This window comes from Trachinotus anak, unplaced genomic scaffold (assembly GCF_046630095.1).
Source record: "Trachinotus anak isolate AG129_WGS33_773 ecotype Australia unplaced genomic scaffold, CSIRO_AGI_Tana_v1 ptg000025l, whole genome shotgun sequence".
Lineage (NCBI taxonomy): Eukaryota > Metazoa > Chordata > Actinopteri > Carangiformes > Carangidae > Trachinotus > Trachinotus anak.
In genome coordinates, this window is record NW_027273876.1 from 3733098 (window position 1) to 3759634 (window position 26537).

At 43.5% G+C, this 26537-nt stretch overlaps 1 protein-coding gene across 2 annotated transcripts in view; it reads left to right on the top strand.

The window, feature by feature from the left end:
• thrab (thyroid hormone receptor alpha b) overlaps positions 1-26537 on the top strand; it is a 192113-nt gene that overhangs the window by 99870 nt on the left and 65706 nt on the right. For both annotated transcript variants that reach the window (XM_071462649.1, XM_071462650.1), the window contains one exon: positions 8885-8963. The gene's annotated coding sequence lies outside the window, so the exon portion shown is untranslated. The remainder of the gene's footprint in view (positions 1-8884; positions 8964-26537) is intronic.

Below are 26537 nucleotides of genomic sequence, written 5' to 3' on the forward strand. Positions count from 1 at the left end.
ATGCCTGTGAATGAATAATGTTTCGTCTGAACTCATCAGTGTGATTGGTTCCTGCCACTGGCTGGCCATTTTTAAGGATATGGTTAAGCTTTCAGCTGCACGCATATCATGATGTACCACAGTCTTGCAGCATGTCCTCAGCTGTGATGTGATACCATCTTGAATAAAATATGGTAATATTTTATCTTATGTGTTCGATTCCTGCCCACAGCTTTTATATCCCTGCCTGTTCTTTGAACCCAGGTAGACTCTGTGGGATGACTTTTGTTCTGATGAGTTATGATATCTCACTGTCAGTTCCATAGCAAACTGCGTGTGAATCTGAGCTCGTTATTTATTTGTGCAGTGGAGAAGAGGGAAAGTTTCAATTTAAAACAGAAGGCGAAGCCACTGGGCGGTAAAAACGGTTGCAGATGGGACAGAGACAATCAGAGATAACGGACCCGTAGCCAACTGTGGCATCATTTGGTGAGTCACATGGTTTGTTGGTTTGGTGCTGTCAACAACTAACTCCTCTGATTGTGCATTAGAACTCTATAGCATTAAAGGGGAGCTGACAGTTTCACAGTGTTTATATGTATACGTGTAAAGCTCATTTATGCAAATGCATTTGCTTGCGTTAATCATGACTCATGAAGTTACATTGGGTAAAGTTTTGAATGTTAAACATCATGTGGAGGAATCTGCTGCATCAGACGGTTCCTCGTGTCCCGTGGCCTCTCATCATGTACGTTCTGAAGGCACTAACTAAAGAACCGAGTGCAGCAGTGGCCCCTGCAGTGTGCTGGGTTATGTTAATGACATGGCTGCACAAAGGAACTGTCTGCTTTAATTATGGAAGAGTGTTGGGCTCACAGCTCCTGCTCCCCTTTCTCTTTCTTTGATATCCCTTCCTCCTCTTCCACGCACTTCCTTCCTTTTTTTCACTGCTCCCCTTACGTTGGCCCTTTGATTTACCCACCCCTGCACTGTGAGTAGAGGTGGGCTAATCCTGTGAATCAGATGTGTCACCTACTCTAAGCAGGAATGAATAGGCCCTAGATTACCACCGGACACTAATCGCATTTAGCCTACACGATGATAGCTTCTGTTCTGGGCCGGGCTCTGCGGCCGGGGTGATTTAATGCATCTCTTGAGATTTGGCTGGGCCCAGCTGTTGTTGTCATGCACCTGTGGAGCTTCTTCCTTTCTTTGCCTTCCTGGATTCTGTGATGGGAAGCTCACTGAAATGATTTGAAATTTATGATTTGCACAGATGGGGAGGAGTCAAGTTTGTTTTCAAAAGACAACTGCAGACCAAGAATAGCCTGTAGGTCAGAAATACCAATGTCACTTCCACATGTAGTGATAGTATGTGTGAAAACAAAATCCACCTACTGTCCCAGCAGCTCGAACGCTCACTAATAAACACCTTTTATCTTGTTGTTTTAATCCAAACTAAAACCAAAGTGTGAAGGGTTATGTGTCCGACTTAATGCTGATGGATCTTGGAAAAATGCTGCCAATGCTAAACATACAAAGCGTCACAGCTGCAGCTTTGACTTTGAATTGATCATCAAAAAGACGAGAAGAGAAAACTGCGACGTGACCAAGAACCTTCCGAACCTTCCGAAACTGTAGGCGAGGCAAAATTATTTGTATAGCAAAGGTGTAGCTTTAAACAAGTTTCAAATATGAATTATGTGCATGGAAAACATGTCGGGGACATCTGATGATGTCATAATTATCTTTGAGACCCAGTAGTAGTGCGTCGTAGTCATAACACCATCTCTTATGCCTGGGTAGCTTAGTATATGTTTGAAGAGACTTGGATGAGAATATAGTGGATATCATAGTGTTATGTCAGCGGTCCTGTTCATTTAACAAGGCATCAGGAAAATAAATGGAAATGACTGCACATCCTCTGAATCCTGTTCTTGTTTGTTTAAAGAAACCAAAACCTGTCAAGGAAATTACACAAATCTGTTTTACATCAGCAGTAATCAAGGCAGTTAAATAATTTACATTTACAGTGTCTTAAAATAAAGTTAAAATACGTTTTGTTTTTGCATCTTTCATTGCACAGGGACATAGAAAAGGATGAAAGGTTTTTAAACTGTGTCCAACCAGTCTCTCTCCTCCTCCTGTCCGTATACAGATTAGCATTTATAGAGCTCTTGCTTCCTTGCTCTTTCCTCACCCTTCATGCCCCTTGCTCTTTTTTCTCGACACATACTTCATGCAAATACAGCGTTGAGGGTGCTGGAGGAAAGCTATCTGCAGCTTGACCAACAGTAAATTTTCATTTTGACAAGCCCTGTTGCATTGTCTTCTTCCTGTTTGCTGCGACCTTCTCACTCCCCCCCTCCCTCCCCTTCTGTCTCCTTGAACCATCCAGCTGTGTAGCCTCTTATCAACGAGGCCTTGTGTTCCTCGGCCTTTCAGACTCGATGCCTGTCTATCTTCGTCATCTCCCTCCGTGTTGCTATCTTCCTCCTCATCACGCTCCAGTCAATCTTCTTCCTGAGTGCTGTGAGTTTTATGGCTCCTCGTACAGGACAAAACGACCACCCTTGGAGTGACACCATGAACATGTTGCCCCCCACCCCCACCCCCGTTTACCCTTCCCCAACCTGAGTAGATTGACACACAGATGGCCTGAAGGACATTTACGGGTCATGTGTGAGGGTTCGGGGCACGCACATCCATGTATGTGTGAATAACTGGTTTTATCCACAGTTACACTCATTGCACATGGCTTAAGAATTGATTCCTGGTGTTTTAGGCTGCATCTTCAGCTTCATAATCTGATTGAAAAATGCATTCAAACCCAGAACATGTTTGGTTCTTAACTACATGAAACAGCTAAAATACCATGAAGGAACTGTTTTTTGTCCCTAGCTTACATCAGTTCCAGATGGGCGCTACAGATTTTCACAACAAAATCTTTACATGTGTGTGCACTGCTGTCATGCACAGGCCATCATGAAGTGGTTTTAGGATGATGACGTCTGTGCTGACACGCACTGTGGACCACAGACACGACATAGTGGACTGTCACTGAAGACAGGAGCTACCATTCATTGCAGAGGGACGGCACCCCTCCAGTGAGGTCCGGTTTGACCAACACTGGAAGTCCAAACAGACCCACAGACATTTTTTAAAAAAAGAGGGCATTTTTAGAAATGAGATCTTTTTTTTTTCTACTACTAACTACTTATTCTGCGATGGTTTAATGTGAAGTGCCATGTGAGGAGGAGATGGTGTGAAGGTGGTGATGAGAGAGATGTAAGTGCTGTTAACAAACCCTGTTTTCACGTGAACTCTGCAAGGGCAGCTGCTTTATACCAGATTGGTTCTGAGCTCTTTCCCACAGAGAGACCACAAGAATAACCATGATGCAATGCGCTGCTGCAAAGTAGACAAGTGGGATTTTGGCTTGCATGTTCCGTCGAGCCTGGATAACTAGTTGATCAAAACTATTGCATACTTAGTATGCTTGTATACTTCACTTTATGTTGAGCTATTGCACCTCAAAGTATTTCAGGAGACATCTGTTTCTAAAACTTCCTTCCAGTCTTAGTGTCAATTATGATGTCCATTGCTGGAATAACTTGGGTAATTTGGGCCTTCATATGTATAAATGACATTTTGCACCCAACAGGGCTGGAGCTCTTAAAGGCTTGCCATGTTCAGCCTTGTATGGCTCGGTCTGCTTCGTCAGAAGATTGTCTCCCTGAAGGCAGAGCAGCGAGGCAGGATCTGATCTTTTCCATCCACCATCACTCATGGTCCTGACAGGCCAGTGAATTCCCCACACCCCTCCCAGCCAGCAGTTCAAAGCCTTACATTTGCCACCAGAGAGGGGGTGTAGTGGTGAACTTGGGGCCCACTGACAGAATTTACCCTCAAGATGTTTTCAGTTGGATGTCCTCTGAAGTGGGAAGACTTTCTCTGCTTCTGTTTTAGACTTCCTCAAGTCCACTGTGGGTATTTCATCTGGTGAGATCTTACTGGTTGTACTTTCTCTGGCATTTTTTAAGTCACTTGGTGGAAGCAGCGGAAGCACATATGGTACAAAACAACCCTCTCTTGTAGCCTGCATCAAAGACATCTCAAATGTACAACTTTGCCACAAGGCTTATAATTGAGATGCCTCAGCTGTTGGTTCAGAGTGAAACAGCTTTGAAAAATAGTTGGGCAAAGACTCAGTTCCATAACAATCTCTGAAATGCTTAATTGGCCTTGATGCGAGCTTGTGGTCAGATTGTTAAAACATCATCTAACTATATTTACAAGGCAGGTTTTATAGCCTCCCTTTGAAAATGTGAGGATGTGGTGATGATGTTGGAGGGCAGGCATGGTCAGATAGGCATCAAACAATCAGTCATGGCACAAGACTTTGCCTTTGATGAATCTTATCAAAGCCTCTCTCTTTGTTTTTCTGGAAAACTTCCAGGATGGGATGGTTAATTTGAAATCAGATAATTAGATATTCCTGTTGAGAAGATGTGTGACCTTGCCCTTTGCTAAGCAATTTTGATAATGACCAATTTTCATGCTTCTGTGCTGGTGAGGGACATGAGGGAGGACATTGTGTTTTCAGGTTGTCCATCCATACATACGTCCCTCCATCTATCCCATTCTCGTCACTGTGATATCCCAGGAACAACTTGAGGGAATTTCCTCAAATTTGGCACAAATGTCCGTTTGAACTCAAGGATGAACTGATTAGATTTTGGTGGTTGAAGGTCAAAAGTCTCTCTGGCCTCACAGGATACGTTTTTGGGAATAGCTTTGGAATTCATATGCTAATTGTAACAAATTTTCATACAAATAGAATAAAAGGATAAGAGACATAATCAAAAACACTTTTCTGGCCATTATTCAACACCATAACTCAGGAACTGATTTGACACTGAATTACTGACACGAGTCTTGGGTGCCCAACTTGAATGTATGTTTTCACTACATATATACAAGGCACGCACACAACCACGAGGCTGTAGTTGTTGTCTTGTTGCCTTAACCTGCGTTACCTCACAACCTCATATGGTTTACTGTGTTTGCTTTATTGGCAGGAAATAGGAAGTTGCCTGTTTACATCTTAGTCTGCTGTTGCTTTATTGTTGATGCATCTGCACCTCCTAAACTTGTTTGAAGTATCAGTATCAGGTTATAATTAGACAGCACGCCTGTAAATGAGGATGTGTTTGTTGCTCAGATGTTTTTGTGGGTTCAAGTTTTTAAAAGTCAAAATTCTGGTCGGACCAAAGAGAAAAAGCAAGTAAGCTGATGCAATCCATCATGAAAGCTGTTGACTCCTTGCACTGAATTACACTTGCAGTTTGGCATGAGTCATGCCATTGGTTTAGACCCAGCTCATACACTGTACAATATGATCTGACTTTGCAGCAGATGTCAGAAATAAACTTTAAAAAATACTGGCTCCTACGTTTCCCATAATGCGTTTCAGTAGCATCTTTCATTAGATCTTCATGCCATTGGTTCTCTGTCCAGGATTTGATGCCTCATGTCTAACTCAATGCAATCATCAGGGTTTTGTTCTCCCTGCAGAACCACAAAGGACAACTGGTTTTAGACGGAATAATAAACTCCATCATGAGGAACTTGACCTTTATGTGTAAAATCAGTGGATTACCCCTTTAAAGTGACATTACGAATGGACATTTATTGAACCCATCCTAAGCTACAGACAGACAGAATGGTAATTATTTTCTTCTAGGTCAGCCACTCCCCAACAATGGACCGTAATCACCAACTCAAGAATTCATCTTGGGTTTTGACAATTCAAGTCTGGTTAACCACCGCTCAGGTTTCTGCCTTGAAAACCAACACAACATGGGGTCTGAGAAATTCTTTCCCACTCCCACACATTTTTTTCCTCCCTCAGTTCAGAACACTCAAATTATATTATTAGTTAGTTTTAGGCCCAGCGGGAGGGCATCGTATGACCGCTTCTCCATTTAGCTTCCTTATTGTTTGCCCAGTTCCCCTCGCGGTGAGCTACCTCTCTCTTTGTGCCCTGTCTTTTTTTTGCCCACACAGGCCTGCAGAGGAAGAGCCCTCCAGCTAATTCGAGACTTGCCAGTGGAATTTCACTGTGACAAAGGGAGCTATTCATGGCGGCAGGATGGTGAAAAGGCCATGCTGGCAGCAGCGATAGCACTGCTCGGAGGAGTTAGTGAAATGAAGAGGCTTCACTTTGAAGCTCGCCTTCTTGCAAAGACGTCGAAGCCCTCGACCCAAAGCAGTGCTGCTCTGCTGTCAGTGCCCCCTCACTTTGCTTCTGTTTGGCCCTCTGCTTCTTGGAGTGTAGGAGGATGGATCTGAGTTGGCCCCTGTCACAGACTGTCAGCACAGGGGCTGAATAGTTGACCCTCCATCTTAACATATTGTCTTCAGTGTCTCTCTGGCATATCTGACCCATATTCTTTCAATGCACTTTTCATTTCAAACACGGCACAGACACGATCCATTTCACTGCCTCACTATAAATCCACTGTGAGCCATCCAGCGATCCCTTGTGTAAACTTGGCGTATGACCTTCGACCTCATCTATTAGCAAAATTAGTCATGTTTAGAGGCTCTCACGCTTCTTTGCTCCTCCATCCATTAAACCATCCATCCACCTACCCACCAGTCCTGCCATCCTCTCATCCTCTCCACAACATTTATGTTCAGGCTGAGGGGAGTTCACCTCCTGTGGCATGTTAAGTGCACCCCGTCCTTGTCTTTTCCTTCACATACACATACATCATGAGGGATACATTGGGAGCAAGCGATATGGATCCAATGCAGTATATATGATGGTATTAATGTATGACAGGATGTAGGACATTTTCTGGATGATCACTTGAGAAATGTGATTGTGAAAGTTGAGTCTTGTGACTTTCCAGACAAGATTTTCTGTTGTTTGAAAATCTAGTAATTGACTACTAACTCGACAAGCTTATAAGTTGACCTAAAATTAGAATTTTTTGAAAAGCTGAGAGACTGTTTATGGAAAATCTAACAAATCAAATATCTGAAAAATTAAGATCCACTTTCTGTCTTCATGTGTGCTGTTTAGGATAGTTCTGTCAAATTGCACATCTGAAATAACAAGACATTCTGTAACAACACGAGACACAGACGCTCCCTAATTTCACATCATACATCCACATATAGAACAGAACAGACAAACACATGCACACAGTCTGATGGGAGACATCAGCAGCTTCCTCTTTCCCCTCCCCTCTCAAAACACTTTACAGTTTAGGTGGTTTCCTTTCCTTCCTCTTTCTCACTTTCACAGATTTTCAGATTTTCTGTTTCTGGACACCGTCTCAAGAAATCTCTCTTTTCCTCTGCTCCACGCAGCTGTCTTTTGTGGCTGGCAGGCCCATTAATGCCTGTGGGCATTAGCGTCCATGTGGAATTTTTATGGAGACACGAACCATAATGAATTGTAGCAGGGATAAATTTCCTGTAAAAGCTTAGATACAGTTTGTCAGTGTTGTGTCGTTTGCTAATATATTCGTTATGAAGTTGTAATTACTGTAATAAACCGCACCAGAGAATAGATATAATTCTCTACAATATAAAGTTGTGAATTACAGCTACAATCTGCTCTTCATTTTGCGCTTAATAGAAACTGACTGACAGCAGCTAAAGTCAGAAGTTGTATTGAAGCAGAACAACAAGGTGAAATCTCTGCCCTTCAGTTCTCTCATTATTCTGAACCACAGCTCTTCTGCATAAAGCTGAACACTGCCACCATAATTGTAACAAGTGTTTGTCATATGCTGCTTTGCTCTTCTGACCTATAAAAAAAACAAGAAACAAAAGAAGAATTCAGCCTCCTTGTGAGCAATGTGGACAAATTGACAGCACTGATGCTGAAAGGAATTGTTTCTTGCTGCGAGGAAGATAAGAATATCTACATCACTGTCAGTTAAATATGAAGCTGCAGCCTCTAAAGTTTCTTGAATATTCCTGTTGCCCATATGTATGAAGAAAGCAGAAGAAAGTGCTGAGTGGGTTCAAGTGTTCTTCAAGAAGTAGTTCCCACATAGTAACTCCCTCTGACACCATAAATTGTCGTATTTATATACAGGCAATCTGTCTCCTGCATTTCCAGTTTTTATGCTAAGCTAGGCTAAATCCAGCTCTGTATTGAATGCACTGGCACAGGATTTACATCAATCTTTTTTTTATCTCACTCTTGGAAAAGAAAATATAACGTCAACGTCCTCCATTATACTGAAATTCAGTGCAGCTAGCTCAGCATAAGAGTGCTGCAGCTAACTAGCTTCCTACCTGAAGCCAGTGCTGACACGAGGAGCAGTGCTAGCTGTAGGAGGGTGTTTCTGCACCAATTATAGCGTGACTGTGACGCAGGCCCGAAAATAAATGTTTGGCTTTCATGTCTGTCTGCGAGTGGAACAAGTCGAGGCTCCGGAGGCCGGAGTTAGATTTTCACAGAAGGACGGGTGGAGGGAGAAGCAAGGGAAGAAAGCGATGGAGAGGATGAGGAGCAGAAGAATAGAGCAGCAGAGGGAAAGTGGAAAACAGAGCAAATGGAGACAATTATGAACAGTTTGGGAAGGAGGGAACAAAAATAAGGTCTTCAAAGTAAGAGGAAAGAGAGAGGGGGGGAGAGAGGAAGGATGAAGGTAAAGAAAGTCAACAGATGAGAGATGGACAGAGAAAGAAGAAAGAAGGAAAGTAAGCATGAGGAATCAGGGCAGAGGGGATTTCAGAGGGAGGATGGGTGGGTGTCCTTGCTGGCCTTTGTACTGTATGGCCCTGTTTATTTTCTATATGCTGTTTCTCTCCCTTCCCTCCTCCCTCTGTCTCAGCTGCTCATCCACCCTAACAATCCTCTTTTTATTTCTTCCAGGGCGGGGACGAGGCGGACCACACAACACAGGAGGCCTGGGGAAATCATTAACCACACACAAACTCATACAATATGACTGGTAGGTTGTGTTCTGCCCATGTGTTTAGTACGTGTGCGCTTATTATGTGTGTGGACATAACACAGACTCTGTGAGCAGCTGGTCCAGAGTCGCTGCTGTTTGTATAATGATTCATTATCTTTATCTCCTCTTCTGTCTTCGTTCTCTAACTGTGCAGCGGCCTGTCACATGTGTTTACCCTGCGTCTCACAATTACAGTGCTGTAGTTTATAACCAGGAAGCTCAAGTGACTCCCGCTGATGAGTTGCCACTGGTAATGGGGGGGTGATTTCCACTGGGGATGGGGGGGAGCGTGATCGCCTCTCTTTCTAAAATCATATTTAGAAGCTTTTAAAGTCTGATTTACTCACTTAAATGACTTGAAACAGTGGCGACTACAGTCCAGCTGTCAGTTTAAATGAGAGGAGCTCATCATGATCACCTGGAGTCATTATTTTGTGCTCACAGCGAATTGAAGCTTCGTGAGCAGAGTGGTTGCTTTGTTGCTTGGTTGCTTGGTTGCTTTTCCTGTCAGGCTCACTGCAGTGTTTTTGGTTTTTTTTTTTGTTGTCTTGATCCTTTATTGGAGACTTAACAGACTGATACACAACTACAACCCCCAGCCAGACTTGGACCAGGAGTGTTGCAATTCACGGGCAGCACGTTAAAGCAGCTATGAGCCATATTTGTTCTGATCATGTATGAAATGACGAGCACCAAACAGCAGAAACATTTCGAGAGCAGCTGGTGAACATAGTGCAGCAGTAATTTCCCTCTTGAGTCGGTAGAGACCAAAAACAGAGCTAAAAGAGCGGGCTGTGCAGAAATGTGAAATGAAAGCTGGTGTTGCTCTTACTGTTTGCTGGCTGTTTGCCTTATCAGCTCGAAAGGTGATGAAATGGCAGCTTTTTTTTCCTTTTTTTCCCCCACAACTTGTTTTAATCACAACTCGTTTTCCGGCTGCTCTTTTGTGGTTAGAGACATACACAAACTAAATGCAGATAGTGTCTCACTAAAGCAGATATGAAGGCTGCCTTTTTATCTCTTTTGTTTAACCTGCAGTATAGAATCACAGATATACCGTATATATTTTGTAACATGTTATTTGTGAGATTAATATTAATGTCTGGAAATAGCACCATTCACATTTTTGTCTGGTTAATCCCTCAAATCTAAAACCAAACCCACACCCTTGTGCAAAATACATCTATTTACCTTCTTATGCCCAAAAGACACCAGTGGCTCCATGCAGCAGCATGTTCACAAGACCGTACAGCATGTGAAGCATAATATAAAGCAAATTAATTATATACAGGATTTGAGACATGAGTTCTTTTCAGTGTTTCATTCAACTCCTCACTTGAAGAATCAGTCTCTCCAGCTGTAGCTCACCATGAAATACGGATGAGATTGTGGCTTGTAGAGGTCCAGATATCTTTATACCAGCTCAAAAATCAAGGTACAGGAAGACAGGAAGTGCCAAACAGGGGACAGAGTGTAGAAACATGCTACTTTCCTGCAGCACTGATGCTGAAAAAATAAACGCGACAGTGATGTATGTTGATGTTTTGTACACTGCTGGTTTCTTTCTACTGTTAATTCTATTTTTTTCAATAGCAGAGATTAACACAGGATCAAAGCCTTTATATTGATGTCAGCTGCCGCAGCTCGGCCAGAAAGGAAATAATAAATCTTGCATTTACAAGTGTTTGACACTGCATCACAGTGAAGGCTTGTGTGGCTTGATGTTACGTAATGAAACACAGCAGTATTATTAAGAAGAGTGCACAGAGAGATCGCTTACTGCAGATTTTTGATTGTGGTCATCCTCATTTGTCAGAGGGATCAGAGGTTGCAGCTCATTTTTAAAATGACACCCTGTGATTTATTTGGACAGTGATTATTTTATCTCTAATAATGAGTCTGTTACTTATTTATCTCAGCCAACTCAGTGGCTCAGCTCAACAGACCTGAATAAGGAAGTGCATGTAGAGCATTTAGGTTCTCATCATTTAGACACTGTGCTTGATGTGATTGTAATTCCTGAGGGAACACATGCAGAAATGTACAGTATATTTTATGATTTTTTTTAATTCAAAGGTAAGAAACAGAAGCAAAACCTTGCACAGAGTAGACGTTTATTCATCCCAGACTTTTTCTTTTGTCTTGTGATAGTTGCTGATTCATTTGTTGCAGATGTAGCCTCACAACTACAGTATATAGTGAAGATAATGGCTTAAAGGGCCTCTCATGTGTCATTACTTATTGTTAGGTTTTAATGATGATTGATGACAAGACCGGTGAAGTAAGAGGTGTTTCTCAGCAGAAAGCTGCAAGACGGGAAATTGAAATAATCATGGGATAGTTTGAACAATGGAGCTTGTCCTCCTCTCCTCTCCTCTCCTCTCCTCTCCTCTTTTCTCCTCTCCTCTGCTCTCCTCCTCTCCTCTCCTCTCCACGCACAGCTGGAGAGAATGGGGAAGTGCATAATTGAGGTTTAATCCTGCTCTAAGTCCCTGCAGCATTAGAGAGGCAGCAGAGTCAGATAATGCAGAGCAGAGTGAGACGGAATAACCCCCAGAGTTGTTTGGACAGATGTTTGGTGAGAGAGGCTTTAATGGTGGAGAGCTCACAGCCGACCAAAGGGGACTGGTGTCAGTCACGGGCTCGAGTGCCACACGTGGGAACAGGACACAGGTGATATTAAACTGAGCCTATGTAAATGCTGCAGTGAACACAAGAGGTAAATCCACTGTAACAGATCACTGCAGGGTTGACTGAGTCTCTGTGTGTATAGATGTCAATCTACATATCAATACCCCGGTGTCATCTTCAGCCACAGCGATCAATGGGATATGTGCACGTCAGGTTTGGTTGTGTAAATATTTGCCTGTCTCGTTGATGGTTATGATGCTGTTGTAGATGGTTGGCATTGAGGGTGTTTGACCCTTAGAAGTCAGAGAGGGTAGTGATCTGGTTTGACTGGGGCAAAAGTTGCTTTGAGTAAAGGTTCCTTTAATCAGTCATCGCCTCTAGCCTCTGTTATAATAAATAAAAACAGTTGGAATAATGAATTTATGATGAGCTGCAATATTTCACACCTTCAGAAATGTAATAAATGCATTTTACACAAAGTTCTACATGTATGTTATATTATTAGAAAAAACAGCTTCTGCTATATGGACGTGGTTCACAGATGAGCAGGAAAACAATAATTTCCAAATGATTATATATTGTGACGTATACTGTCATCATCCCTGCTTCAGATTACACTGAGATATACATTTTAGGCTTGTTGCCGATACTTATAAAACTGTGAAACTTGCTCACTCGTCACGTGACCTTTGGAGCCACTTCCAAGCTGAGCTTTCCAATCAGACTGGTCCCCACTGGACATGATCTCCACGCTCTCGGGTTAGACTAAGGCCACAACATGTGCTGTGTGATTTCTCCATGGACAGAGGAGAAATTTCATCACTGAAAAACCTGAAAGAAAACTGTTGGAGGCGCTGGAACTGGGCAGTGGGGATATTTTAGAAGGTGTGTTTATCCCCAGGAAGTGAGTCTTTCAGTGCGGGCACGGGGGCGTTGGTGCAGATATTACGATCACACTTTAAAGTTCAGGGGTTGTTGTGCACGTATGCATGCATGCACGTGTAGCCGTGCATTCATGTGAGCGTGTGCTGTTTAGTGTCTGTGTGTGTCGTTAAGTAGGAGCCAGTCGGGGTGTTAGGCGGGGGCACAGGCAGGCAAGGAGGTGGGATCAGTCTCCCATCACTGGGCTACAGGCTAGCGTTCTTAACACCTCATAAATATCACCTGGTGCTATAGGACCGCTGCTGACATAGCTGCTGCAAGTGCACACACATGTACACACGTGCACACAAAATGTGTAGGATGCACATTTTTTAGTGGGTGCATGTTATATGCTGCCATGTGTATGTATGTATATATTTAGTATGTTTAATTGCACACACGCAGTAAAGCAAGAGGCGGAGAGTCAGTCATGTCAACAGCAGCAGTGGAATTGGAAAAATAAAGTGATGTATAAAGTGTCTGTCAGCGGTCTATGCTGGAACAGAGCGCCTCTTATTGAAAATGATTTCTGTTTGAACAAAGAGAAGAAATAACTGAACTAAAAATAAGACAATCTGCCTCTGTTGTGTCTGAGCCACACGAACAAAAGCCTCTTGTGTCTTGTTGCTTTATGTTGGGATGTGATGTTCTCCTCCCTCTACAGGTGCCGTAGAGAAAGAACATCTGCTTCACTCAGTCGTCGTTTCTGTGTGGGTTAGAGAGCCTGCAATAACATGCAAAGCTGTGGTCAGTCTTAACGGAAAATTCCACTTTATCGCAACCTGGATTGTGTTATTGTTTTTATCAGTTTTAATGAAGAAGTTACACAATCAGAAAAGTGTTTGCCTCAGTTTTGTCTTAAGGTTTGACCCACCTGCCTGATCATGTTTCTGGCTGTGTCAGGCTTGTGGTTAGTGATGCTGCTGCCCTCCCACGTCTTAATTAACTTAATGATGTTGATGTTAATGAGTTTCAAGATAAGGCCATACAATAGGAGGCCGGTGCTAATAAATGAGTGAAACACAATATGAACTCAGATGACATAGTTCCGATGAGAGTAGTGAAACAGTAATGTCAGAAAAAAAATAAAAGTTCCCCGAGACATTTCACCTATCCAGCGCTTAGACAAACACGAGAGTGAAGTAAAGTTAATCTCGGCAGCATTGGAGATGCACAGAGTCCGACCCATTGAATTAATCTGCCACACAGGAGCCCAAGTAAAACTAATCCCTCCTCCCATTTGTCCTGTTTCTCATCACAATCCAGTGACTGTTACGTTAGTGCTCATTGACTCAGTTCTTTTTTTGTCAGTAACTGTCCAAACTAAAGCCGGAAGTCTTGACATTATGCAAAGTAGTAGAGCCTTTTTCCACACTGAATATTATTCAGTGGATTTTCACATTATTCCTGCTGTGACAGTCTGTCAGCTCACATTCTTGTGACACTGAGCCAGTCGGTGATGTTTCCAAAAACAGGGCAGAGTCTTAAGCTTGCTAACTGACATGGCGTTTCAGTGGGTTCAGTTTATGGACCACAACAGAAATGTGTCGTCTTTAGCTTAACTTTGTCTTTTTTTTCTCATTTGATTTGATATTTGATTGGTTTTTTTTTAATTACATGGAATGAGTCTCTGATTCATGTATTCATGGACAAATGCTTTCTTGTGACACCAGTTGTGGTTGTGTAGTTTTCTCTAAACACAGCCCAGGGGCTCTCTGCACAAGATGAGAAAAACATATTTTCCACTTGGGTTTAAAAAAAAAAAAAAAAAAAATCTCCCTCTTTGCTAGAGGGAAATGACACTTAATCTCTTTGTGCTTTCTCATTTTCTTATCCGCCGAAAAGCTGGATGTATTGTCACTGACAATGAAGCAAATTACTCAAATAACCCTACAAATGTACAGAGAATCTCTGGTACGACTGCAGTCAGAAGACATGCAATTACTGGTGAGGGGCATTAGGGCGCTTGGTTTATCTCTGCTGTTGTTGAGGATGTGTGCACTCAGTGAACTGAGGGTTGCAGTGCGGTATAGTTATATAGTCCCTCAACTTGTGTACTTTTCTATCAACTGCTCCACAGGTGGCTTAATGCACGTGTACATACATGCACTGGGGACTCCACTGACTTCATGCTCTTTGCCTCTTAGTCAAAGATCTGAGCTTCCTGCAGAGAAAGGAAGACTCTGCTTTGGCTGCAGAAACTAAACTTTTCTTCAGGTGTGCTGTAACTCATGAACATGGTTCAGTGATTCCTGGATGGGAGTTTTGGGAAATTAAAAAAAAAAAACAAAAAAAACTTTTTCTGTAAATCTGACCACACAGTGCAGCTGCTCCGACATTTTAATCCAGGAAAATTAGTGATGACTGATGTGCCCACTCAGCACATCTCACGCTCACACGAACACACACAGACTTGACTTTAATTACCACAAGGCCGAGTTCAGTGGAATCTGTGTTTTGGGAAAGTATGACAGGTAAGCCCCCCTTCAAGGTAAAAATCTGTCTGCCTGAGGCATCATGGGAACAGTCGAGCATTCTTCCAGTTTACCTCAGCTGGCTCACTCCGACAGAGGAGCTGTTTATTTGCTAAGAGAGACTTGACTTCCCTGACTGTACTTTGCCAGTGTTTCTGCAGGTGACTGCAGATGTGAGCAGCAATGTGCTTTGGAGCCAAGTGAAGTCGTTGTAGGATTATTGGCATCGGCCTTTGTCACGCTACCTCACCACTGAAGTGTTGAGAGGACAGCACAAGGTGTTGCAGCCACTTCTTCTTTTTCACATGACCGTGCCGAACACACACATGGCTGCGAAGGTTTGCACAGTAACGGCAAGCAGAAGCCACCGAGTCACACACTCCCCCAGATATAGGTAGGGATAAACATTCACATAAGAAATTATCACAGGATACTTCATGGGAATAATAACAAAAAACATATCACTTTTTATGACCTCTCTCTGTATTTTTTTTCCTGGATACTTTCACATGTTTATGGTCCTTAAAGTCTTTCAAGTGAAACAGTCGAAGGAAAAAAAAAAAATCAGGCTCTGGTTGAACGGTTCAGTCGACATCAAGGTCACAAGCAGAACGTGCTTCAGTAAGTTTGGGAACCACCACTTTTCAATTGTTCTAGAGGGTAAAAATTAGTGCCTGTTACAACTTGTGTGTGGCTTAAACTCACACACACACACACACACACAAATTGCTAAAAAATCCAATGTAAAGCTCTGCCAAAATAAACAATAACACAAAGGCTCCAACTCATATTCACATGGGCTGGCAGACGCACACTCCTGAGAAACCCACGTAAACACAGGCAGGCAGGCAGGCAGGCAGGCAGGCAGGCAGGCAGGCAGGAAGGCAGGCAGGCAGGCAGGCAGGCAGGCAGGCAGGCAGGGGGGCTGTGTGTTCGAACCATGACTCCTCCGGCCTGCTACACACCACACAGACACATACACACACACACACACACACACACACACACACAGGACCATGGCTTCATCAGCCCTGAATGCGTCTTTGCTGGTCTCCGTTACAGAATGATCAGCTGAGCTAACTAGCTGTCTGATGCCATCCTGTCCACAGCTCATTGATCACTGCCCCCCCCACTCACCCCCACTGCTCAGGGGCTATTTGCTAACGGCTCAGAGGGAATGGTTTCCTGGCAAACAGGAGTGAGTCTGGGCAGGGATAGAGCGTGTTCTGTGTGGCCGGCCCTGCACGCTCACAGCGTCTGAAGCGAGCAATGTCTGAGCTTAACGAGAGGTCGCATACATTAGCACACAAAATATACAGCGCTGACCTCGCAGCTGACCACCGCACTTCGCCGCCGCTGCTGCTGATGTTTTTGAGTGAGTGTGGTTTTTTGCAGCTGTCAAACACAAGCGAGGCCCTGTTTTGTGGTGGTCGAAGACCAGACTCATTCATTTCTCCTGCGGCATTTTGATTTGTGTTCGAGGATGTCAGCTCCCCCCTCTTGCCCCACCCCTGTGTTCAGATGCTTTTTTTGGGCCTTTTCGCCTTCTATTCCCAGACCTGGTTAGCATTAATGAGCTGTTATGTTAGCCACTTTCAGCCGTGCCTTAACCGCATCTCTCCTGTCTGAGGCATCGTGTGTAGCCAGGCTGAAACTGCCATATTTCATGTGCCTGCTGGCTGCTTCCTGCACTGCTGCTGGAATCTGGGCAGAGGCAGCATCACGCAGCAGTTTTGCACTATTTCATCCAGCATTAAAGGATGAGGCCAATGTTACTCTATGGTATTTATTGTCAATAAATCTCACAGAAAAAAATCAAAGCCACCTACCAGATTCTCCATCCTGTCTGCAGCACTCTTGCTATAGAAGAAGCATTTGTTGGGGACTATTTTTAGCTGTTGTAGATTCTGCTCAACAATGGAGCTCTGTGGCACAGAGGAATAAGATCAATCAGGTTTGTTGGTTTTGGTCTTTTCATGTCACTGGTTGAAAGTCAGAAAAACATTGCGTGTGCGTAGCATTGTTTCGTCGCACCTCAACATGCCTGAGGTGCAAGCACACTGGTCTCTGCCACTAATTGGACAACAATTTGTCTGCCATAATTGCAACCAGATTACAGCGGGTCTCCTCCCTGCTGCAGCTTCCTGCCTGGATGTATCAGTGAAACTGAGGAGGCTTTGTGTTGTGTCGCATCAGCATATGTTCTGCGATATGTGAGGTTTTGCAGCCTGACAGAATCCTCACTGATAATTTATTGCGCAGTAATAATTGTTTGTTTTTGTTTTGCTTTTCCATTCAAAATCCCTTTGAGGTCAGAGGCCCAGGCTGCCATCAGAAATTTCCCTCTTTGAGCGCATTGACAGCAAATAATGAACTAGAGCAATTAAGCCTTCCCTTCTCTCTCTCTCTCTCTCTCTCTCTCTCTTCTGCTGTTGCGGTGTCGAGTGTAATGACTCGTCCACATCCTCTCCCTGCTTATTTCTTGGCTCGTCTCGCCCCTCCTCACATGCCCGCCGTCATCTCGCTCGCTTCACAAGCAGAGACACAGTGATGCTGTTCAGCCAGAGCACCGTCTTATTAGGAGCACCAGACTTGGAGAGGACCCAGAAAAGTGCCTGTTTATATTGTGTGTGTGTGTGTGTGTATTTTTGCAGCCTGTTAAATGTGCAACTGTTTTTAGTAGTGCCTGTGTGTGTGTGTGTGTGTGTGTGTGTTCCTTCTACAATTTACAGTCCCCCGAGGACTTCAAATGTGACAGAATGTAAATATATTCACACACTGTATTTTATCCCAAAATGGCATCTGCACATTCAGGAACAAATACTGTGTGTCTAACAACATTTGGAATAACAGCATAAAGAAAACTTTGTTACACTGCCAAATCATGTTGCAGTTCTTCCTGCTTCTATTACAGCAAAGATTTATTCACACTTGTCAATGTATACCCCCCCCGTGTACACTATTCCATCTGGTCTCGACCACCACTGATGACGTCAGAGCCTGTACTGGGTGGGTCTTTGCTGATCAAATGACCCCATATGAACACAAATGGCAGCCTGGCCACTGTCCCATCAGTCAGCTCGTAAATGTCATCAGGAGGATGTGGGATGTGGCGGCTTGGGGACAGGAACATGTTGAGAGGACTTTTATCCTGCACAGTGGGATACAGTGGGAGGCAGAACTTTACTCCCGGTCTGGGCCACTTATATAAGTTAGAGCCTGGTTTCTTTAACTAGCAGCTGGGGCCTGGTTTGGTTGACAGGCCTGCATCTGGCCAGTCCCCCACATGACAGGTATATTCAAGTGTGAAGTTGGATTTCACGCTCAGAAATGTATTTCCCTCTGCACTGTGAAGCTGCAGCACTGTAAGAGGTGGTGACTGTGTGGTTGTTGATTCCAAACGTTAGTGGATGATATTAACAAAACATAAACAGCACTTTCTGGGTCCAACTGTAATTAGTAAGCTTCATTTGGTAAAATGAAACAAGAGGATATGACACAGATATTTACATCAATCAATCAAGCACCAGTAGCTTTATTGTGTCTTAACATTTCCTTGTCGGTTCCCTACATAAGAATACATTTGTGTTGTGATACATTCAGGTTATGCATCGCTATACAACGCTCAGTCCTGCAGAACTTTAGTCTAAATTACTGTGAAGATCCTGAAATTTCCAAAGAAACCAAAAACATCTGACTGAATTTTGAGGGAATGTGAATAAATTGAGTGGAATAACATTTAAGTTAATAAAGGAAAAGAAAGGGGATAAACTAGATTTTAAGGTCCATTCTGAAGCATGTAGTGTCTTCCTCAGCTGTCACGGTGATAGACAGAGGGATGGCACGAACAAGGGACTCGAGCCCATACTGACCCAACTCTTTTTATTCTCTATATTTGGGGCTTTCTGGTGGGGAGGAGGTTTGTAAGAGTGAGCAGCAGGACACAAATACTCAGTTTACAGCAAAAATCTGTTTCATCTGCATTTTCCTCCAGATGTACAAATAGTTTTGAGATGCTTGTCTTTTCAGGGACACGTAGAGTAAAAACAGAATCACACTCAAAGACTGATTAGTGCTCAGTGGTGGCTGTCGCATCCCGCAGCGCTGTTAGAGCAGCACATTTCACAGAGCAACTCTGTGCAGACACATACACACCAAATAGCTAATGATGTGGATTATTAGAGCCCACCCACAGCAGGAGCCTGGACCGCTATCTTATCTGTTTGATCAGATAATTACCACTATTATGCACACACACTCAAATACACACACACACACGCACACACACACTCACTCACTAACTACCCAAGAGACCGGTTTTATGCAGTGAGCCGCTGGGCTTTGCCCCCCCCCCTCCTCACTGTTGCTCTTCCTCTGTTCCTCTCCTTCTTTATTCCTGGCCTCAGAGCAGAGCAGCCTTGGCAGCTTATGACTTATAGAAATAAAACAAGGTCTGGAAACTATAAAAAAAAAAAAATTGGATAAGTGGCCTTGTGACTTGTTAAATTTATGTCAGTCTGCGACCTAGCACTCCAAAAGATGGGTCCCGGCCCTAAGCTGCAGTGTACATTTAATGATGAGGGTCTATGGCTCTTGATGCATGGAAATTGTGCGTTTACAGGAGCATGATTTAAGTGCCGTCACTTAAACGTGGTTTATTTAGCTGGGTACAACAGAATTTCAACTTGGACCCTGATCTTGTTGCACTGCTGCTGCCTTCTGAACGTTAACAACTGAGCTTTGGCTCAACAATTAACAGCTATGTGATATAATTTGTTAAGCATGCGAGAAATGGAGCTCTGGGGACGATAATCGCTGTGGTCCAGACTCAAATATTTCAACATCACGGTCCCCAGAAAGCTCCCTGAATTTACCTGCAGCGATTCCTGCAGGACAAAGTCTTCCCATGTTTAGTGAAGTATCTCAGCGTATGCTAAATGGATTGGAAGGCGATGACGTAGTCGAATGATTGTGATGATTTGTTTTCATTACGTCATCATCTCATCAACATTTTAATTTGTACAATATTTTGTTTTTTTTATCCAAAGACTTTCAAACCAGGGGCAGCCTCAGCCCTACTTTGTGTTTAATGCTAATTTTTGCATGCTAACGCCAAGCTAAGATGATATAAACATCAGTTTACACTCAGTTTCAGAGTGTTGACTCTTACACTTGTTATTCATTTTCTGACTTTTCATCCATTTTTCCAAAACCCTCTGTTTCCTCTGTACTCGTCTACACATCCACCTCTAACTACATCTCTCTTTCTCACCTTCTCCTATCCTCTTTTTTTCATTTGCCTTTTTATGTTTTCCCGTCACATCTGCCCTCTCTTTTTTTTTTTTTGTTTCCTGCCCTCCTCTCTCCTTCATTTCTCCTCTGCCGCGCTGCGGGAGGAATCAGACTCGTTTCCTATCTTTTAATTGCTGTAATCGATGATGGCCCTGCCAGCCCGTTACCCATAGTGCTGCTTTCCGCTGTACCACCACCGCCGGCACTGCTCTCCCTGCCGCCGCCTCTGGAGCGGCTCCTGCTCGGAAAAGATGAGGGTCATTACCTGGCAGCGGGCCCCGGAGTCCTGCTCACTGCATTATAGCCTTAAACTTTAACCTACAGCAAGTCACTCTAATGCACAAAGACAACAAACAACCTAGGCCATTAGCGGCTTCTCTGGCTATTGTATTCCTTTCCATAGGGACTGAGAATATTACAGCGAAGGCGCTGAGTGCCAAGAAATACATTTAATACCTTTTTATGATCTTTTATGACTTTGACTGTGAATTTCTCCAGGCAGGTTGATTTATTTGATGTAGCTTTTTCTTGGGTTTAACTCCGAGGTTTATGTTTTTTGGTGCTTTGGGGTCGTCGGTGAGAAGGGCCGAGCTGGAATTCCCCTTATGTGAGCCATGTGCTGTTACAACTTTGTGTTTACTCGTCATGTAACACCGCAGTCTTACATTTCCATAATTTTATTCCGGGCCTTATAAAAGCCAGCTAAACAGAACGGCCTGGATCGTTTCCCCTGAACCACACGGTTAGGTTTCTAATTTTAGCAGATCATTAGAAAATATTTATTTTGCTCCCCGCCCCCCCTCTCTGTCTATCCACAGGCTTTTGACTGTCATTCAATCTTGTGTCCACAGTCATACATCAGTGGCTATGTGGTGTGTAGATGGAAAGCTCTTATAGGTGGTCTAAGATGAATTTCCCACTATGGGATAAGTGTGTGGTTTAATAGGCGTGCTCTTGGAAAAACCACAGAAAGAAGGAAAAAAAAAAAACAAACTGCAGGTCCAGCGCTAGAGGAACGTCTTTGACCTGCAGGAGTGAACTCAGACTTTTAAATTCCTGCTCTGTATTTGTGGAGGAGCTTTACATCATCACTAAGAGCTTATCAATGGAGGAGCAGTGGCATTAAAACACAGTGCGTAGATGTGAGTGGTGTGTTTTGACACAGCCAGTCACTCTTGGCAGCTGTGCTCTGCAGTCCTCAGTCCAGGTCTGACGTTGGCTCATGCGCTGACTCTAGCACTAGTGTGTCGGTTTGTGTGTATTTTTCTTAATGTCAATGCGGGGATGTTTGTGTGTGTGTGTGTGTGTGTGTGGGCGGGTGTACAGTCGCATAACAGAGATGCAAACCTCTAATTGCCCAGTCAGAAAGGCCAGGAACTTGTGCCAGAAGCCTCGGTAAGCATTTCAGAGTGGGTGTGTCAGGGGTATGTACTACTTTTAGCCAATCAGCTCGCAGCTCTGTCAGGAAGTTGTGGTTTGAACACGTGTTACTGCTGCAACAAGGGAACTGAAAGGATAACGCACAGAGAAGAGACAGAGCTGTTTATCGGCCTCTGCTGTTGATTTAATACTGGTCTTTATTCACAGGTTCAGTGACATGAATGAAGGAGATTTAGTTTAATACAAGTGTAGGAGTGTGAGACGATGTCAGAGAGCTGCCGCTGGAGAAATGCAAACACACAAACATGAACATGAGTGCACACACACACACACACACACACAGATAAAAGAAAAGACAAAGTTGCCTACATGGACTGGCTGTGAGAAACAGAGTCTTACCTTTCTCAGCACAGCGTGGTCACACACCAAGGACGTGTTACTTTGCTAATGTTCTCCTGACTCTCTTGCATTGTCACCCAGTGGATTGGCGCAGTATGAAGGCGTTTTCCCCACATGCAAACACACAAAAGGCATCACAAGCCACCCAGCGTACTCAGTTATCCTGAGAGGAGATTGAATGGCACGAGCCTTTATCTTCCTGCCCAAATAGCCGCGCAGTGATGCTCCTGCGTGGCGAGGGAACAGTATAACAAAAGAATTATAAAACAGCAGTGGAGAAGCTCAGACATTGTCAGGTTGGTACCTGATATGCACGTTACGGGATTGAGTTTCAGAGAAATCTCTGCAGAAATGAGTGAAATATGTCTCCGTCCCTCGGGGAGAAACGCATACCACTGTGCAGCCACCTCTGAAATGAAGACCAGGTTTGGAAAAAAAACAGAAAACTTATCTTTGCAGCTGAATCCAGCTTGGATTAATTAATAAAGATCCCCCGCCACATTATGACAAAAAAACACTAATGCCTTCACTTTATAGCATCTTTTTCCTCTTTGTCTTAGCACCATATGCTGCCTCAGCCCCTCCATCACACCAGAACAATGGCTCAGTATCAAACAGGCTCCTGATTTGCTGCCAGTTTCCTTGACTCCAAGCAAAGCGGTGATGTCTAAACTAGCATAAAGCTCTCCTGTTGTTTCTCTGCTCCCTGGCATCCCAGACTGGTGTTTCATCAGACATAACATTCCTCCCATGAGGCGAGTCGCAACGGTTTAAATTGAACTTCTACATCTGCTCTTCCCGTCTTTGTTAAATGTTTCATAACAGTGCAGCATTTGTATAAAAGCTCACACAGACATTTTTCGTGGCTGGTATGAAAACCTGCACAGAATTGAAGCTGGGTTTATATCAGGAGATTTGTTTTCGTGTTCAATTACAACACTCTACACATTAGCATAATATAAGTTGCAACAATCATGTCACCAGCTCCCCTACCTGCCAGGCTTGTCAGTGGTATATTAATCTGGTTACTGTATTAATCAGGCACACCTTCTCCTTGTAATGAGGTGTGTAATTTGCTTTAGAGTCATGTACTGAGAAGTGTGGGCAAAGAAAAAGAGAGAGCGAGAAAGAGCAGGCACCCTCCCCAGCAGAGAAGAAAAGGCATTTTTATGAAATCAAAAATTCAGTTTATGCTCTGTTTGCAGGCACAAAGACTGGTTTTCCCTCGAGAAGCTCACTGCCTGGCATTTCCTGCTCTGGGATGGCGCTGTCCAGATTAGAGGAAATTGATTTAATGGTTTTAGTTTAATGGCTCAAAAGGCTACATCCACTGTGGAAGCTTTCTTGTTCTTCCTTTCTTTAGCTTTTCAGTTTTTTTTCCCCCACTTTTTTCATCCTCATCCTGTTCCTGTTTGCAACTAATTTCCTTTATTGTCTTTGCAGGAGGTGTTGTACAGGAATTGGTGTGTGTGTGTGTGTGTGTGTGTGTGTGTGTGTGTGTGTGTGTGTGTGTGTGTGTGTGTGTGTGTGTGTGTGTGTGTGTGTGTGTGTGTGTGTGGGTATGTGTGGATGCTTCAGTATGCTGCAGGAGTAGGAGACAGTATAGCAGGCAGGTCTTTGGTTTGATAAAGAGACAGACCTGGGATCAATAGCAGTGGTAAACTAACACCTACAGCCTCGGGCCCAGCAGCGTGTTCAATTAACCGGAGACACACACACACACACACACACCTGGGTGTGTTTCTGCTCATGATCAATGCTGCTCAGCTGAATTAATACAGATGTCCAAACTTTGAAGTGTCTGAATGTAACGCTATGAGAATAATCACAGTTTCGGACATAAGCTTGAGTTCATGTGCTCTGATTTCCAGGATCAGTGGGATTTCAAAGAGAACGGTGCTCGCACTAGTTATGGTCCCAGAGGCGTCAGCCAGTGTTCACATCCGTACCTTTGCTTGCTTGAGGCTCGACGCCCTGCTGATCCTGAGTGACACTGCTGCCTCTGGAGAAAACCCTTAAAATCAAAAAAAAAAAAAAACTGGAGGAAAAAAGGTGGAATTCTTCAAACGTGCAAAAAAAAGCAAACGTCCAGCACTTGTTCATGTAGCTGCAGGAGCAATGTCAAAGTTAGAAGAAGAAGAAGAAGATACATGGTTTGTTTATGAGCCAATAATAATAATAATAATAATAATATTAGCCACTTGTGACTCACTTAGGCCTTCACCAGCTTCTTGCTATAAGCAATTAAATCATAGAACTCATTATCATTATTATTATTATTATTATTATTATTATTATTTTGTTTCATTAGGGCTCGACTGGTTTGACGTCAGTGGGATTCAGGATTTTGCAGTATTAGAAATACTTGATTGATTTGAACAGTAAAGAAAAAAACACAAACAGAGGTTGTCGTCATAAATGTCATGACTGTATGTGTTATGCAAATAGCATCACACTCTTGCAGTGCTTAGATATAAACCTCCTGGTATTTGACCTTTTTCTTGTTATTTAAATAAATTCATACAGTTTATACTATTCCTGCTATTTTAAATGTATAAAATTTCCAAGTTCCTGTAAAGTAAGATCAGCAGTGATCTGGCAGAGAGAGAAAACCTCTCATGACCTTTGATCCGAACACACCCACGATGTGTTTAAGTTGTGGCACATGTACTGTTTGTGTGGGGCTGTAGAGAGGGTGTATACCTACGACATGTGAGGAATGTGTATGTGAGCAGCCAGTTTTATGGGATCCCTTCCACCACTGTTAAAGCGCCACATATAGACACATGACAGGTGGGAGCCAGACTGTCAGCCCTGAGGTCGGGGGCCCTGCGTGCATCACAAACGACCATCAGTCACAGTTAGAGGGGACACATTCAGATTGATTCATCCAACCAACAGTCCAAAGATACTCTGTTTACTTTCATAGATGATGAAGGTGAAGAGAAGGTGGGAGGAATTTGTTTTTAGCACATTGGCTCGAAAAATGATTTTCACTTCACAACTGTGGCATTTATTTGACTTTTTCAGGTCACTTGTTTACATTTTTCACATCAGAATAACTGACCACATGACCAAATGCATGGCTAGCACACAAACAAGCAAATTCATGTGTACATAGAAACATGCACAACCACTCATAGGCTGAATTCTTGAACATTGCGCAAGCCTGCAACCACGGTGTGCCTAGCTAACTCGCCCCCTCACTGCAATAAACAAAAGAGGTTGTTGTGACTTTTATAATATCAAAAACAACACTGGATACCGCAAATGACCTCACATCGGTTATCCCGTGTGGCTGTTCGGTGACAGATGTTCCCAAGCGATGAAATTCCTCGGATGGCACTCGTTCAGAGAGCAATTCATTAAACACAGACACAACAACGACGTGCGCCCAGTCTCCAAAACGGCCTGCATGACAGGTAATAAAGATAACCCCAGGTTTGACTTACGAGGAAGTTAATTATGTAGCCACATACAATGTGATTAGCTGCGGCGCACAGAGGTCAGTGGAGGGACACACACACGTGTTCCTCTCACCAGTGCTCAGGGACCGTTAACAAAGGGAAGCAGGATGGCTCCAGTCCTCTTTCCTGGTCCCCTAAGGTCCCATGTTATTTTAATGTTTCCCATCTGACGTCGGCCATGCATGTCTGGCTGTGTTAGTTAACGGCGCAGAGAAGCCGGCGTAGCCACTCTGTCTGTTGTGTTACCTCGCATGATGGTGTATGGCGTGTGTTTGAGTGTGACAGATGAGGGGACACAGTGCGCTATCTAGGTTATCTATTTCGACTGCTTGTTTAGTCGCAGAGAAGCCCTGAGGGCTGTGATTGTGAGTCACCGTGGTCTGAATCCTTTCCTCGTTCTCTTGCCTTTATGATGCTGAGATGAATAATTAAAGCTGTTGTGTTATAATTTATAGCAACAGTCAAGTGCACGTTTGTATAGATGTGCAGGATTGCACACAGCCTGGCAACTTGTAGAGTTTGTACTTTAAATATTTGTGCGGAGAAATATTAATGTTTTCAAGTTGGTCAGATCTTGTTGCCAGAGGGTTTTTATGCATAAACATCATAGAAACTGTGGAGAATGGGCCTAATGTGGAATCTTAGTATATCCTCTCGTGTCCTAAATATTCTTTGTTTAGGGGATTAGAGAGTGTATACAGGATTTTGGCAAAGCTAGTCTTCGTGCATGTATTGCAGCTGAACAGTTTGAGCTGTGGTGCAGTTTGTCAGTCGTACAAAGTCACAGTTTGCTGACTTTTCCTTTAATCCCTGGATTAATGCTGGTAATGGGTTATGGTTCATTGCTTATCCAACAGAGGCACCAAGAGGGTACTGGCATCATTATATCAGCTTCACAAATAATGCATCGATGTTCAAACGCTCAGTAAATAACGTCCCCATAGGGGTGCTGCATTCAAAGCGCCGGCTCAAACTTCGATGAGATCAAAGAGCGCACGTTGGATTTA